This window comes from Rhinoraja longicauda, chromosome 2, assembly GCF_053455715.1.
Source record: "Rhinoraja longicauda isolate Sanriku21f chromosome 2, sRhiLon1.1, whole genome shotgun sequence".
Taxonomy (NCBI): domain Eukaryota; kingdom Metazoa; phylum Chordata; class Chondrichthyes; order Rajiformes; family Arhynchobatidae; genus Rhinoraja; species Rhinoraja longicauda.
Genome location: NC_135954.1, coordinates 75,615,296 through 75,632,010, shown reverse-complemented (window position 1 = coordinate 75,632,010; position 16,715 = coordinate 75,615,296). Strand labels below are relative to the sequence as shown.

General features: G+C 40.2%; 1 protein-coding gene across 2 annotated transcripts in view; it reads right to left on the bottom strand.

Moving 5' to 3' along the window:
* Nucleotides 1-16,352, bottom strand: part of hycc1 (hyccin PI4KA lipid kinase complex subunit 1) — a 56,331-nt gene extending 39,979 nt beyond the window's left edge. For both annotated transcript variants that reach the window (XM_078428683.1, XM_078428691.1), the window contains exon 1: nucleotides 16,259-16,352. The gene's annotated coding sequence lies outside the window, so the exon portion shown is untranslated. The remainder of the gene's footprint in view (nucleotides 1-16,258) is intronic.
* Between the last annotated feature and the right edge of the window lie 363 nt (nucleotides 16,353-16,715).

Genomic DNA, 16,715 nt, shown 5'->3' with positions numbered 1-16,715 from the left:
AGATCAGCTTTTAACACCATTGTGCCAGTGCTACTACACTACAAACTCTCCCAGCTGACTGTGCCTGAACCCCTCTGTCAGTGGATCATCAACTTCCTGACGGACAGGAAGCAGCATGTGAGGCTGGGAAAGCACATCTCGGACCCTCAAACCCTCAGCATAGGAGCTCCGCAAGGCTGCGTACTCTCCCCTCTCCTTTACTCTCTCTACACCAACGACTGCACCTCCACAGACTCCTCTGTCAAGCTCCTCAAGTTTGCGAATGACACTACCGTGATTGCACTGATCCAGGATGGGGAGGAATCTGCCTACAGAGGGGAAGTGACACAGCTGGCGTCCTGGTGCCATGAGCTCAATGCTCTCAAGACAGTGAAACTAATTGTACTTTCGAAGAGATTCCCCTCCCCTCCCCCCACTCACCATCAACAACACCATAGTCACATCTGTGGAGTCATTTAAGTTCCTTGGAACCATCATCTCCAGGGACCTTAAATGGAGGGCCACCATCGACTCCACAGTCACAAAGAGGATGCACTTCCTGCGGCAACTGAGGAAACACAATCTGCCACTGGCAATGATGGTTCAATCCTATACTACTATCATTGAGTCCGTCCTCACCTTCTCCATCATGGTCTGGTTCGGCTCAGCCACCAAGCACGACATCTGGAGGCTACAACAGATCGTTCGCACAGTTGAGAAGGTTGTTGGCTGCAACCTTCCCCCCATTGACGAACTGTACACTGCAAGGGCCAGGAAGCGAGCGGGCAAGATCATCTCTGACCCCTCTCACCCTGGCCACAAACTCTTCGAAGCACTTCCCTCTGGAAGGCGACTCCGGACTGTCAAAGCAGCCACAGCCAGACATAAAAATAGCTTTTTTTCCACGAGTGATAGTTCTACTCAATAACCAAAGTCTGTAGTCTCGTTTTTGCTCTGGTATATTTTCACCCACATGTTTAGACCGTAATGTTGTATCCTTATTGTTTTGATGTGGTTATGCTTTATTCTTAATTGGTAACTGTATGTTTGTGTTGTCATTTGTGAGCGGAGCACCGAGGCACATTCCTTGTATATGTCTACTTGGCCAATAAACTTATTCATTCATTCAAAATTATCTCAAATTAGCAGGCACATTAAAAAAATTGTGATGTCAGCCAATTTCAGTGCAAGCGCAATCAAATTCAAGATTCCTGTGTAATTGTAAAAGTTCCAAACTTGCTTTAACATCTCGCTGATTGCATTCTAATTATGGATTTGAATGAACTTCTCAGCAGTTGCACTGAAGGATATACGCCAGGGTTGAGCTGGCTGTATAAGTAAACCCATTCATTTCAAAGTGGAGGACCCAAAATATATTTAATTGCCATTTTCTGTAAATTCTATTGGATTATTTACTTTTTTAAAGAATAATTTCAGCTATCCACATCCTTATCAACGTCCAAAATTGTACCTTTCATCTGCAGACTTGGGAAAATTCACAAGAGCCAATTAACCTACGAACCTGCACATCTCTGGAACATGGGTGGAAATCACAGCAGCACACGGTCACACAGGGAGAATGTGCAAAGTCAACAAAGATAGCACCGGAGGACTGGATTGAACAAAGGTCACTGGATCACTGCCATCTAAGCCACTATTTATTTTTAAAATGGGAGGTGATCTATTAGCATTTTTTGTAAATATTTAGTGTACTTGATTGTCTATGTAGATTCTTTGAAACTACTAGAAATGTATGTGCACACTTTAAAGCTATGTACAACAGTAATTTAGAGGCTACTAATCGCAAAGTTGAATCCTATTTTAACCACTTAAGATCTACTTAAAAGAAGGAGCCTCTTCAACTGATACTTCCTGATGCAACTGGAGCCACATCCAATTGACACTGCAAATCCTTCCAGAGGGTCACTCACATGAAGGGTATTTTGTTGAAAATATTAACACTGATATTTTAATCATACTTCTGCATGTGTATTTTCTAAAATTTATTAAAATAAAATATTCAAATTGCCATCAAATAACTCCAAACCAATAATGCTTCCTCATTTAAAGTTCAGAATAATTCCCTGTTTTTTAACAGTGTTGGAAAATTCATAAAAAGGAAATGCTGGAAGCATTCAGTGGATCAAGCACCATTTGTGGGGAAATAAAGTAAAATGATAACCCATCATTCACCGTTGAACAAATAAATTGAGAACTAATTGAACCAATACCAATTTTCCATCAGCTCAATCAGATTTGTTTTTGTGGCCACTCTGACCTTCACCCAAAAAAGGCATATTCTAAAAAAATATATTTCTTTCCAGGTGAACTGGAAATAAAGATCTCACAGGTAAGGTGTGGCCTAAGAATGTGCACAAATGAACATAGTAATCATTTAACAAAAGATAAATTTCAAGGATAATTAAGCATTATTCTTTATTTATTCTTCTGTAAAAGTCATTTTTCATTGCAGGTAATCCACAAAAGAAACCAATATTTGCCACTGATCTCTGTGATATTTAATCTGGCACTGAACCATCTGGCAACAACAGCAGAGCCTCTTCCAGTTTAGGTTTTAGATCTATAATGCCATCCATTTGCATTCACAATATTAGCTTAATATGTTTGAAGAGTACAAACATGAAACTCAATTTAGATGTTGCAGGGAATGGTAAACAATGTGCTCAGCCATTTATTACACTTGCATTTTCCTATAAACTCCTTGGTCTCCAGCAGAGCAACTCGTCACCTTTTCATTACTGAAGCAAACAAAGACTGGCAGTAATCTATACAGCACCTAGAGTCACCAAATTAGAATTATTAAGCACTCAAACAGGTCCTTTGCCCCATTATGTTCAAACATTCATCAACACTGATCTCATTTTCCAGCACTTGGCATTGAGCCTTTTATGCCATGAGAATTCAATTGCTCATCTTGGTACTACTAAAATGTTGAGAGTCACTGCCTTTACCCCCTCCAACCCCAACACCAAGGCAGCATTTTTCAGATTCCAAATTCCTGTTTCCAACTACCTCAGATCCCCTCCAAGCTTTCCACTCCTTTCAAAAGTATGCCTCTGTTTTTTTACCTTGGTTATCCACTTTATATATTTTTTAGTTGAGTTTAGAGATACAGCGCAGAAACAGGCCCTTCGGCCCACTGAGTCCACACTGACCAGCGATCCCCGCACACTAACACTGTCCTAAACACACGAGGGACAATTTTACATATACACCAAGCCAATTAACATACAAACCTGTATATTTTTGGAGTGTGGGAGGAAACCGCAGATCTCGGAGAAAACCCATGCAAGGTCACGTGGAGAACATACAAACTTCGACACAGAAAGAACCTGTAGTCAGGATGGAACCCGGATCTCCGGCGCTGCAAGCGCTGTAAGGCAGCAACTCTACCCTTGCGCCGCCGTATCTGCACCTCAATATTGTATAACTTATTTAGGTTGATGGTTATATGCTCCAAGGAAAATGAATCAACCTGACAATCCCACCTCATAACCTGTCATCCTAGACAACTTCTGGCAAATCCCTTTATACTCTACATCATGTCCTTGTGACGGTTGGTGACCAGAACAGCACACAGTAATCCAAATATGGCCTAAACAAATTTTTTAATTAAATTGCACCATAATCCCTACTTTTTGCAAGCCCTGACTAATGAAGGTACATATCCCATGTGTCTTCTTAACCATCAAGATTCCCCTGTTCCTTTACACTTCCTGGGGCTCATCATTCATTTTGTACGTCCAACCTTATTGAACCTTCCAAAATGTATCACCTCACATGCAGGGTTAAATTCTATTTGCTTTTGCTCTGCCCATAGCATTACCTTACCAATATCATCCTGTAGATTAGGACTATGCTTCACAACACCAATATCCACGTTATCTGCAAGGTTGCTAATCATACCTCCTACATTCAGATCTGAATCGCTAATACAAAAGGGTTTCAGTACCGATCACTGTGATATAGTACTAATCACGGACTTCTAATCACAAAAACAATCCTCCACCATCATCCTCCACTTGCAATTACCAAGTCAATTTGGGATCCAGTGATCCCTAACATTGTTTGACCAGGTACTATGTGAAATCTACTTAGAATACCTTAATAGTTTTCCTTCGTTAATACACTTTGCTTCCTCTTGGAAACATTTAATCAAATTGCTCAGAAAAGACCCCCCCCCCCTAACAAAGCCATATTGACAATATTTGATTAATCCCTACTTTCCAAGTGCAGATTACTATCCCTCAGAATTTTTCCCAATAACTAACATTAGACTCATAAGCCTGTAATGGTCTATGTGTTTGGAGAAACCAACTCTTAACAAGGTACAGTGTCAAAAAAGTTAATGCAATTTAGAATATTTAATTTCTAAATCGTGTACAGAAACCATAATGAGTTGCAACAAGGTTAAAGTTTTCCTATTTTAATTTTATTTCTCTGATAAATAACCCAAAAAGAATGAGAATCTATGTTGTGAAAACAACGACAAAATCACATAAATGGACAAATCAATCTTTTATTGACTTTCATGAATATCTATCATGCACATAGTAGATGTGATGGACCAAATGGCCTACATCTGCTCCTATGACTTATGAACCAGTATCCAAGTGCTACTGTGATACTGCACAACCAGCACTGCTCCCAGCAGACGAGTCAACAATGACAGCTAAGGAATAAAATTTATCCTTGTCTTTACTTTTATTTATTTTAATGAATGATCTCTTGCTATAATATATATCTATATATATCTATATATATATATATCTCTATATATAATCTATATATCTATATATATATATATATATAGCAAGTTCAGGGGAGTCAGAGTTTTACAGGGTGGAAACAGGCCCTTCAGCCCAACTTTCCCACACCGGCCAACATGTCCCATCTATACTAGTCCACCCGCTTCCTATTTACAAATAATTTTGACCATATGCGTTTGACCCACATCCCTCTGAACCCCTCCTATCCATAAACCTGTCTAAATGTTTAAACATTGCGATAATACCTGCCTAAACTACCTCCTCTGAAATAGAGCCCTAGCTTGCTCAACCTCTTCCCATAGCTCAGGCCCTCTAGTCCTGGCAACATCCTTGTAAATCTTCTCTGCACCTTTTCCAGCTTGACAATATCTTTCCTATAACATGGTGCCCAAAACTGAACACAATGTGCACAAGTAGATATTTAGAAGTTTTATCCTCATGAACTAGGCATCATATGTCTATTCTACCTCATTTAATTTGCAGCTAACATCGTAGTATTGAGACTGTCAGCCAAGAGAATGGGGTTGAAGGGGAAAGTTGTTGGGGGAGTCCAGAACAAGGGGCCACAGTTTAAGAATAAGGGGTAGGCCATTTAGAACGGAGATGAGGAAGAACTTTTTCAGTCAGAGAGTGGTGAAGGTGTGGAATTCTTTGCCTCAGAAGGCAGTGGAGGCCAGTTCGTTGGATGCTTTCAAGAGAGAGCTGGATAGAGCTCTTAAGGATAGCGGAGTGAGGGGGTATGGGGAGAAGGCAGGAACGGGGTACTGATTGAGAGTGATCAGCCATGATCGCATTGAATGGCGGTGCTGGCTCGAAGGGCTGAATGGCCTACTCCTGCACCTATTGTCTATTGTCTAATGATCAGTCATGATTGAATGACAGAGTAGATGCGATGGACTGAATGGCCTACTTCTACTCCTATGACTTATGAATCAGTATCCAAGTGCTATTTACTTTTAGGCAAATTCAAATAATGGCAATTTTAATTATAACAAAATAAAATAAACTGGGTTTATTAGCATGGCATCAATTTAACTCAAGTTTTCACCTGTTGGTCATAATTATTCCACAAGGTATATATTTTTTTTTTAATCGAAATTCATGACAATTATGGGGTTAGTCAAATAAACTGATAATTATTTGTAAATAGGAAGCGGGTGGAGTGGGGGGAAAATAAGAAACAATTCAGTAAACAGCCATGCTCTTGCAAAGATCAATACCTTGAAGTGAGTCTATTTTGCCAAATTCCTTGATGCTGAGAACTTCATTTCATTAGTAACTGATCCAGACTGTTGATGCCAAATCTACCTTTAGATTATTTTATTTTTAAAGCAAAATGGTTCAACAATTAGCCCCACCAGCCTAAATGTTCTAGAAAAATGAAAAGTATTTTTGTTGCAAATCCACTGATTTGGGCAAGGAGTTGTTTACTGGCAATGTCATGCTTCCCATATTTCAATCAGATAATAGAATGTGATCACATGAATAGGAATATCTAAAATAGAAATGCTGCACAGATTGGAAAGAAATGGAGAAAATATATCCAGCATTTCTAGACTTTGAATCAAGGCATCTTAAAATGTTAAAACATGCATCGACCAAACCAAATTTAGGACTGAAGATGCCACCTCCAAGCAGATATCAATTTTAATTGCAAATTTATGCAGAATGCCACATTAATTATGCACAACATTTTGCAGGGAGTCAAATTTACAATCCAAGCCACTTCTGAGGGTTACAAACGCCATCATTATTTTACATAAACATAACTTAAAACGTCAGTTAATGACAAACAGCAGAATTATCATAGTAGGAAAAAAAACTGCAGATGCTGATAAAATTGAAGGTAAACACAAAATGCTGGAGTAACTCAGCGGGTCAGGCAGCATCTCGGGAGAGAAGGAATGGGTGACGTTTTGGGTCAAGACCCTTCTTCAGATTGATGTCAGGGGAGGGGGTGGGACAAAGAATGTAGACGGAGACAGGAGGACTAGTGGGAGAACTGGGAAGGGGAGGGGATAGAGAGGGAAAGCAAGGGCTATCTAAAGTTAGAGAAGTTAATGTTCATACCGCTGGGGTGTAAACTACCCAAGCAAAATATGAGGTGCTGTTCCTCCAATTTGCACTGGGCTTCACTCTGACAATGGAGGAAGCCCAGGACAGAAAGGTCAGATTGGAAATGGGAGGGGGAGTTGAAGTGCTGAGCCACTATCTGGGTTAAAACATGGTCGTAGAGCAAGAGGGATCATAGAGGGGGAGCAGTGAGAGAGAATGTTGCTAAACTCTTGTCGGAGAGAAGAGGAGAACTTCTTCACAGTTGACATAGCTCGAGGAGAATTCGCAGTGGAGCAGCAAAATGTATAGGAAAAAAAATGTGTACGGAGGCTCAGCATTTCAACTCCCCCCTCCCATTCCTAATCTGACCTTTCTGTCCCGAGCCTCTTCCATTGTCAGAGTGAGGCCCAGCACAAATTGGAGGAACAGCACCTCATATTTCACTTGGGTAGTTTACATCCCAGCAGTATGAACATCGATTTCTCTAACTTCAGATACCCCTTGCTTTCCCTTTCTATTCCCTCCCCCTTCCCAGTTCCCCTAGTCTTCCTGTCTCCGACTACATTCTATCTTTGTCCTGCCCCCTACCCTGACATCTGTCTGAAGAAGGGTCTCGAGATGCTTTCCCGAGATGCTGCCTGACCCACTGAGTTACTGCAGCATTTTGGGTCTACCTTCAGCAGAATTATCATTGTACCACCCACAGTGTTTTATCGTGACAGATCTGCGCAAACTAGAACTGGACCCAGTTTGACAGCCAATTAAGGGTTGTAGTTCCCTTGTTGTCATAAATATATTTTCAGCATGTCAGTGGACAAACCTACAAATCGGCATTACATCTGGAAGGCTCCTTGCTGAACAGGCCTCAATGCCTAGTATAAGGATGGCTACTGCCAGGGAGGCTTTGCAAACAATCTACTCGAGAAAAATAGATTTATGAGCTGCAGGAACGGGCAGCTCAACAGAGCCAGGAGATTTTGGGTGTGATATGAAATTTAACTATATACACTTTAAACCCCCTATTTTTACCAAAAGACACTAATTCATTCCTGCACCCCTGAAAATATATTGGCACTGACTTTTAACATCACAACCTTTAACCTTTTACCTTATTTGGCTAGGTTTCCTCACAAGTCTTGCTTTTGAGTGCAATCATCGAATGATTATTACACGGTTAATCAGCTAACCAATGGTTTGGAAATCCTTACGGTTCAGCATCTGACTCACTTTGTTCCTTTTTCATTACTTGCATTAAACTCTGCAGCTCCATTTCTGATACTCCCTTTAAACTAACTAGGGATCTGTTACCAGCATTCCCCTTAAACATACCGAGACCTACACTCACTAATGCCCTATTTTCCCACATTCCCTTGAACTGACTTAAGGGATTATTTCCTGTCAGTCTGAAGAAGGGTCTCAACCTGAAATGTCACCCATTCCTTCTCTCCAGAGATGCTGCCAGTCCCACAGAGTTACTCCAGCATTTTGTGTCTAGCTTCAGACTATTTCCTGTGCTCTCTTTAAATTAACCAGGGCTCTGATTCAGTCTTTAAACTCACAGTGGGGCTTTGGTTCCCGCATTTCTTTTAACTCATCGGTAAGTGTTTTACATGCTCCTTTTAAACCTATTTGGTTCGCTGGAAAATTCATTACACTTTTGCACAATATCTAAATAAATGAAATACAACTATGTTTTTGGCCTTAATAGCAAAAGTCAGAAAAATCTGACCATTTTTTTTCGAGGATGCCAAATTATTGGAGTTTTATGAATTTACATTTGAAATTCATACCAGTGTTATTTTTAAAGAGGAACATTTTGAAGCACAACCAAGAAGCTGTGTCCTTAAACTATTTTAAAAGGAAGAGCTATCCTTGCTTCGTGATGATTTAAAATAACATTACCTATTATGGTTTGAAAATCAATTGAGGCATGTACGATGCTTCAAACGTCCAATGAGTCAACAGAAAGAAATGTGGCACTTAAGAGGATCTCCAAAATGTTCATAATTGTTCTTGCTTTCTTCCAAGAATGTTGGCAACTAAATGATATTAAAGACTTTTACTCTATTTTAAATGAACCACAGATAATTTCCTACTCTTAAAGTTGTTTCGTTTGATAGATACATTGCTTTATTTGAACAAAATCCCACAAAAACAGGCTACTTGTGCCATCCTTCATAAAGAACCATCTGCCACAAATGAAGGGCCCAATAAATCCCACACCTAATATGTTAATTACCTCAATTCACACTATTACATATTAGCTTATCAAGTACATTTTAAGCATTAAAGTTTTGCTAAGACTCAGAAAATGTCATTATAAATCTATCATATTTCAGTTCAGTTCAAGAAGAAAAAAATCAGTTTGTGAAATAAACAATACACTGTTGGAAAGATGGATTTTAAAAAATTGTTTTAGAGTACCAATGATCCATGAAAAGTAACCATCCAGAACAAATGCACAAAAGCCAATTTAAAATACCTAATAACATTGCTTGAAAATATTTATCCCAATTCCTTTCAGCAGCTACCGTTGTTTCTTGACGGGGCTAAACATACAGAACTGAAAATGTAGAGTTCACATAAAGGAAAATAATCATGAAGCTGAAGAGAAGCAGCAGAATCCTCAGCTACAGAATTATCGAGTGGCTGCATCATTGGGACTTTTAATTAAAGTAAAAGATAGAAAAGCTGGACATTTTGAAAGTAGACTAGGGATTTCCAAAAAGACTGACGACAATGCCCTTCAAAGGTAAGCCACTACTGAAATCAATTGGTACCATATAAACCAAAATAAATGCAAGACATTATTTTGGAATTTATGAAGTTTTCTTTCCAGCCTATCAAAGTAATTATTTTCAAGTCACTATCACCACAACATTTATTCACATGTATTTTAAGCAGTTTCAACACCTGCATTTGATGTAAGACAATATGTTAAGAGCCCGTTATTTAATTCCAGAAGGAATTTCTGAATTTCATTTAGAATGTGATATTTAAAAATCCTTTGGTTGTACAAAGTATGGGATATGAGATATTTGAGGAAGAGAGATGCAAATTGTTAAGGATACAAGGATGCTTGCAATAATGTAACCTACTGGCTGACAAAGCATGTGGCGATCTCAATTAAATATTGCAAAACAATATTATCTCTGTGGTGGCATTGCACAACTAGTACAGTTCGGAGTATAAAAAGTATCAAAATAAACTGCATATATTTCGAGACAAGAGAAATGTTCAATCATTCAATCATTCATCCCTCCTATGTGTGAAGTACAATAAATGATTAAGAGCACAATGCAAAAGATCCTAATTTCTTCAGGGTTTCCTTGGTAAATTGCTTATTCATCTACTGACCCCAATTTCTCAATTTTGGAACAGTACATAATGTAAATATAAATTAAAATAATTTGAGCATTTTAAATCATCATTCCCTTCGTGGATAATTGTTTCACAGGCAGGCTGTGCTGGTGCTCTGAAGATGATGGTGAATTTCATTGTCAATGTCTGCCTTCAAAGGGCACTAGCTGCAGAGGTATGGGAAATGATCCACATTTTCCAGGGGCTTATTTTGGACTTTATTACGAAAGAGGATTGCGGTGAAGTGGGATCAGGCTGGTAAAAGACCCGTGTTTAATGAATGTTAAGATTCATTGTCTCATATGCTCCATTAAACCAGTTAATGATGATTTGACCAGAGTCCCAAAGTGTGCACATACACTGGCGTCACCCAAATACTGCAGTTCAAGGACTGAAAAGTTGGAATTTGTCCCATAATTAGCTCCACTACAGCTAGTTGAATGTGAAGTAAGACAAGTACAAGAATATGTTGGTCTCATGTTACAGAGAAAAGGCTTGTTGTAGACCCATTGGTTAAGATCAAAATTTGTGTGTGGCCTTGTAGCAGAAACAAGAATGATTTCCGCAGAAAGTCAAATCTGATGAATGATGTTCCACAGTGGCTCTCAACTAAGTAAGTCAAAGGCTTCTGAACAATCAAAAACAAGGCAGGTGTAAGGATTAATACTACTTCCTGCATTAGTCTTGAAAATGATGCATTGTAAGAAAATCATGTTTATTTTGCCTCAAAAAGGATGGAATCGACACAGCAATTCAGGGAGCAACTCCACAGCCAAGGATGGCAGGGGGTGGATGAGAAGTCTGGTTATAACTATTCCTGTGGTGGACACAAGGAGACCCCTCTGTAATTACTACTATAAAAACAAACTAGTTATGATTCTAACACGACCTCATTTCCCCAGACAAGACGAGGTTGTGAACTTTTACCCGAAGCACTTCCGCATGAGGATATCATAGACTTCCAATGTCCTATTTTTGAGTTGACACACAGCCTGACCAACCGTGGTGCTAAGTCTGGACAGGATAGTTTGCTGTGAATGCTATCAGGGATACTCATGTCAAAACGGAGAGATATTGTTGGGCGGTTTTATGCAGTGTTCCTTCTCACAGGCACAAACTGCCTCTGTCCTTGATAAGTTTACCTTTATTTTTTGTTCTTAGTTGATTAGCCATTGTTCAATGCTTGGGCCATACGTCGCCTTCAATCACATTCAAGTTTAAAACAAGATTATGGAATAACTCTTTTCATCCATCAAATGGTTCTTCAGGTTATGAGCTTTCTGTTGGACATTGACGATCAGATGCCTGAATTCTTTTCCAGACGTAGAGTGAAGCTCTAATCCAAGAACACCGTGTGTCTGCAGTAAATTATCTCATGGATGCTGGACTTACTGATGATTTTCATCAAACAATTGTTGATGTTTTCTCCTACATAAACTATGCATCCTTTCTCAGAGTATTACAGATGTTATGAATACAGCAGTTCTAATTAATTTGAATTGTCAGAGTATCTATGAGGTGCTGTCTGGGAATTCATGGGATGGCCAAGACCTTCAATGTTGATATTCATGCAGCAATGTTTCTGAAATTACCCTTTTTGGGGATCAGGCTGATGGAGATAACCAATTTGTCAGTGATCAGTCCAGCATTCATAATAGTATCTGCAGCAAGGATGTAATCATGCTCGCAGTATCTCACTCAAATCGTGATACAGATGCTCATGCAGTTTTGTACTACTTACTACTATTCCAACACCACATAGCAAACCTAGAATCTCGATCACTAGTGCAGCCAAGGGCATCAGGCACATGTGATCATCATCCTAACTTGGAATATATCACCAGATGAATTGCAGCAGGTCGTTTATCGGCTAAGGCCAATGGCAACAAGGAATGATGCAATTACTTAATAAAATGTAATCACTCTAGATTATACATTGGATGCAATAAACAAAAAGACGATGCTGGAAATCCAAAATAAGTACAAAAAATTCTTGAAATACAGGCAGCATCAGACAGAAATAGATGAGGTTTCTGGTTAGTGGTCTTCATCAACATCCACTCCACCAAGTGCATTTTTACTTTGAACTTACTTAAAATCACAATACTCATCTAAGCTATTGTATGTGCATTTTTTTAAACTAAGATTTCAAGTCTACAGGCTATGCCTTTAGGTTTAATGGTGTGATGCAATTTATAATTTCAAAGCTTAGTATAATTTTTTTAATTACTTTAATAATATAGTAAATTATTACTGAATTACTAAATTCACCAAGCCCCCAAAACCAAAATGATATAGTTACCATTCAAGTTAGCCTTTAGCTTGAAAAACAGCTGTTCACGCCACTTTAACCCTTAGTTTGGAAAACACCTGTTTACACAATAAATTTAGTTTAAAGTAGTGCACTGATCAAAATTATTAATAAATTATAAATGCCAACTGCAAAACAAACAATCTCATGTTTGCCCCATAATACATTCAATCTTCTCCAACAAAGATAGAGCGGGACCAAAGTATCATCACACTAAGATCAAGATTTCTCAATAGTGAAGAGTAATCTATTGCTCAAATCTATTTCTGCAATGCTACGAATTATATATCTGAATTATCTGTCATCTGCCAAGGCGAGATAATATTATTGGCCCACGAGATTTCAGATGTTGGAATCTTGAGTAAAAAACAAACTGCTGAAGACACTCAGCTGGTCAGGCAACATTTGTGGAGGCCAATGAACAGATTCTGGTCGGGACCATGATGAAGGTTTCAAACTGGCTGTTTAACAGCTGATTGCATGTTAGAACGACAATAGACCATACCATAAATAAAATATTTCCCTAGGCATGTCGTTTTTACATGATTGTCAGCCCTCCCCCCCCCCCCCCCCCCAAAAAAAGTTAACAAAGCACTTCAAAGCCCATTCAAATCAATTACTTTTTAAATACATTTATATCACAAAAAGCAAGCCCATGGCAAATCATGCATTACTTGAATTTCCCTTTTTCGCTGCAAGGAGCAAGATTTGCATTTATTTTTTGGCCTTTAAAATAATTTAACTTTTTGTCAAAATCGTATTATACAATTCTTTATCAGCACTACAATGTTACTGAAAAAATAAGTCATTGGATATGGCAATGTCAGTCGTGATATTGAAATGATGTGAAATGTTGTGAAAAGATGTAAATTAGGTTTAGGTTTTTATTGTCACAGTGAAAAGCTTTGCTTTGCATGCTATCCAAACAGATCAGATATAGTATATGTAAATACAATGGAGACAAAATCAAGTGCAATAGATGGAGCAAAGGAGAAGATATGGAAAAGAGAATGCAAAATATAGTTTTCAGCATTGTAGCGCATCAGTTCCATAGACAAAGTCCAATAATTTAAATGCAAATGTATATAATCAGATGCACATTTGAGTGTATACTGACTGGTTGTATCACAACCTGATTTGGCAACTCGAAAGCCCAGGAACAAATATTACAAAGAGTGGTAGACATTGCCTAGAGCATTACAGGTACTGATCTCCTTACCATCGAAAGGATCTAAAAGGAGGCACTGCCTCAACAAGGCTACCAATATCACCAAAGACCCACATCACTCTGGTCATGCTGTCATTTAATTCTTAGATCGGGAAGAAGGGATAGGAATCTGAAAACTGTGATGACCTGGTTCAAGAATAGCTTCTTCCCAACAACCATCAGGCTCTTGAACACTTAAGCTCCACTATGAACTTCTATGGCCTATCAATAGTTGCACTATGGACTGTAGTTTATTTTTCTTTGTTATTGATTTATTGATGTTTTTTTAACTGCATGTATTGTGTTTACAGATTTGTTATGCTGTAGTTATGGACTTGTTTCTTTTTCATGCAAGTGTTGTTATTAATTTATTGATGTTTTTATCTGCATGTATTGTGTTTACAGATTTGTAATGCTAAAAATGTTATTGTTCTCTTGTTGGTACATTTGACAATTAAAAATGTTCAATTATTGACTGAATTGTAAAACAGCTAATCATATCTAATCTCCAGCACCTTAAGTAAATCCTCATAGCAAGAGGATTTGAGTTTAGGAGCAGGGAGGTTCTACTGCAGTTGTACAGGGCATTGGTGAGACCGCACCTGGAGTATTGTGTGCAGTTTTGGTCTCCTAATCTGAGGAAAGACATTCTAGCCTTAGAGGGAGTACAAAGAAGGTTCACCAGATTGATCCCTGGGATGGCGGGACTTTCATATGAAGAAAGACTGGATAGACTAGGCTTGTACTCGCTGGAATTTAGAAGACTGAGGGGGATCTTATAGAAACGTATAAAATTCTTAAGGGGTTGGAGAGGCTAGATGCGGGAAGATTGTTCCCGATGTTGAGGGAGTCCAGAACCAGGGATCACAGCTTAAGGATAAGGGGGAAGTCTTTTAGGACCGAGATGAGAAAACATTTCTTCACACAGAGAGTGGTGAGTCTGTGGAATTCTCTGCCACAGAAGGTAGTTGAGGCCAGTTCATTGGCTATATTTAAGAGGGAGTTAGATGTGGCCCTTGTGGCTAAAGGGATCAGGGGGTATGGAGAGAAGGCAGGTACAGGTTACTGAGCTGGATGATCAGCCATGATCATATTGAATGGTGGTGTAGGCTCGAAGGGCCGAATGGCCGAATGGCCTACTCCTGCACCTATTTTCTATGTTTCTATGTTTCTAAAACCTTTATTTTGCACAAGCATGATACATATTACAATCTTGAGGAATAAACAAAGTGCAACTCAAACTAATTCAAGTACTGAATTCCAATTGCATTTAGCAGCTATCTAAAAAAGGCGAGAAAGAAAGAACGAGTACAAGGGACATCAAATTAAGTCATCCATTTTGGTAGGAAGAGTAATTTATAAATGACCAGCGTGAAAGACATTGATGTTAAGAGAACCTAGTTATCCTTGCACACCAATCACTGAAGATACAGAAAGCAATTGCATGTTGATCTTTATTGCAATAGAATTTGAGCGCAAATTAAGAAAACTTTTCAGTGTGTGTGTGCGCGTGTGTATAAAGGAGAAAGTATTTCCAGCAGAATTCCAGCAGGTCTGATGGTCAAGTCTGCCGTAACTGGCAGGAAACGTTAAACTCTTCCACTTGATGTTGTAAAGCATACAAGTAACATTTCATGATTCAATAATTCGCGCCTCCGGTTTCATCAACCCTGTCTCAATAGGCTGTTCCTTTATTGCGAGATTAGAATTACAGCAAAGGCACACAGGTATACCATATCATATCATATATATACAGCCGGAAACAGGCCTTTTCGGCCCACCAAGTCCGTGCCGCCCAGTGATCCCCGTACATTAACACTATCCTACACCCACTAGGGACAATTTTTACATTTACCCAGCCAATTAACCTACATACCTGTACGTCTTTGGAGTGTGGGAGGAAACCGAAGATCATACGAATGACAAATATATGAATCAAGAGCAGAAGACCCCTCGGCCCACTAGCAAGCACAGCCATTTGGTATAAAAAATCGGCTCATCTGACTGCTCATCCCAACTCCGTATACCCGCCTACGCCTTCAAACATTTCACCCCTCACCCAGTTTATCAAGTATCTTGTGTGCCTCGCCCTTGGACCGAAACAGTGTGTGTTCTCTGCACTCTGCCCTCCGCCTGACAACGGCTCTCGCTTTCGTTTGGGCTGACAGCTGCCTGGTCCGGCGGACCCTGGGCGTGTCCCACTCGGAGAGCATCCACCCACCCAGGGCTTCTTTGATCTTCCTTTCTCCATCCCCACAGCACAGGCGTCCGAGCACAAATTCCACACTTCACATCAACTTGGCGAGCTACAACTTTCTTCTTCTTCGGAGGAGGAGAGGGAGAGACACTGGGCAACTCTTTCACAGGAAGAAAGAAGGGCTGCCCCTTAATCCTCGCCCGTCCCCAAACTCTGTTGCCAACTCCCTGCAGCTGCTGCTGCTGCTGCTTACTGTTGCCGCCGCCGCGCGGCCCGACCCCCGACCCCTCGAGACCAACCGCCCCGCCGTTAGCACGCGCCCCTTCCATCTCCAGTAACGGCCAGTAACGGCCGCTCACCTCCGCACGCGCCCGCGCCGCCAGTCGCCTCGCTCGAGCCGCTCCACTGCTATGTTCGGGTTCAGGTCGATCTTCCCCTTTCCTCACACCCGGGCTCCCACCCAGCGCTCGCCTCTGACAATTGGCCAGCGGAAGCATCCAAACGCGTCGCGGCATTGAGGTGGGAAACCAATGGAGGAGCGAGTGCGTCAAAGCAAGGGGCGGTGCTCACGGCGCGTCCATCATCCGATAAAAGAGAAGGGAGGAGACAGACACAAAATGCTGGAGTATCTCAGCGGATATCTGCAGTTCCTTCCTGCACAAACGGGGGATCTTTGCAGCGTCCGGTCGCGCCGCTCTTCAGATGCCGGCGTAACTCGGCGGGTCAGGCAGCGTGTCTGGAGAGAAGGTCTGGGTGACGTTTCGTGTCCGGATTCCTCCGGACCCTGCTTCAGACTGAGAGATGAATGTTACAGAG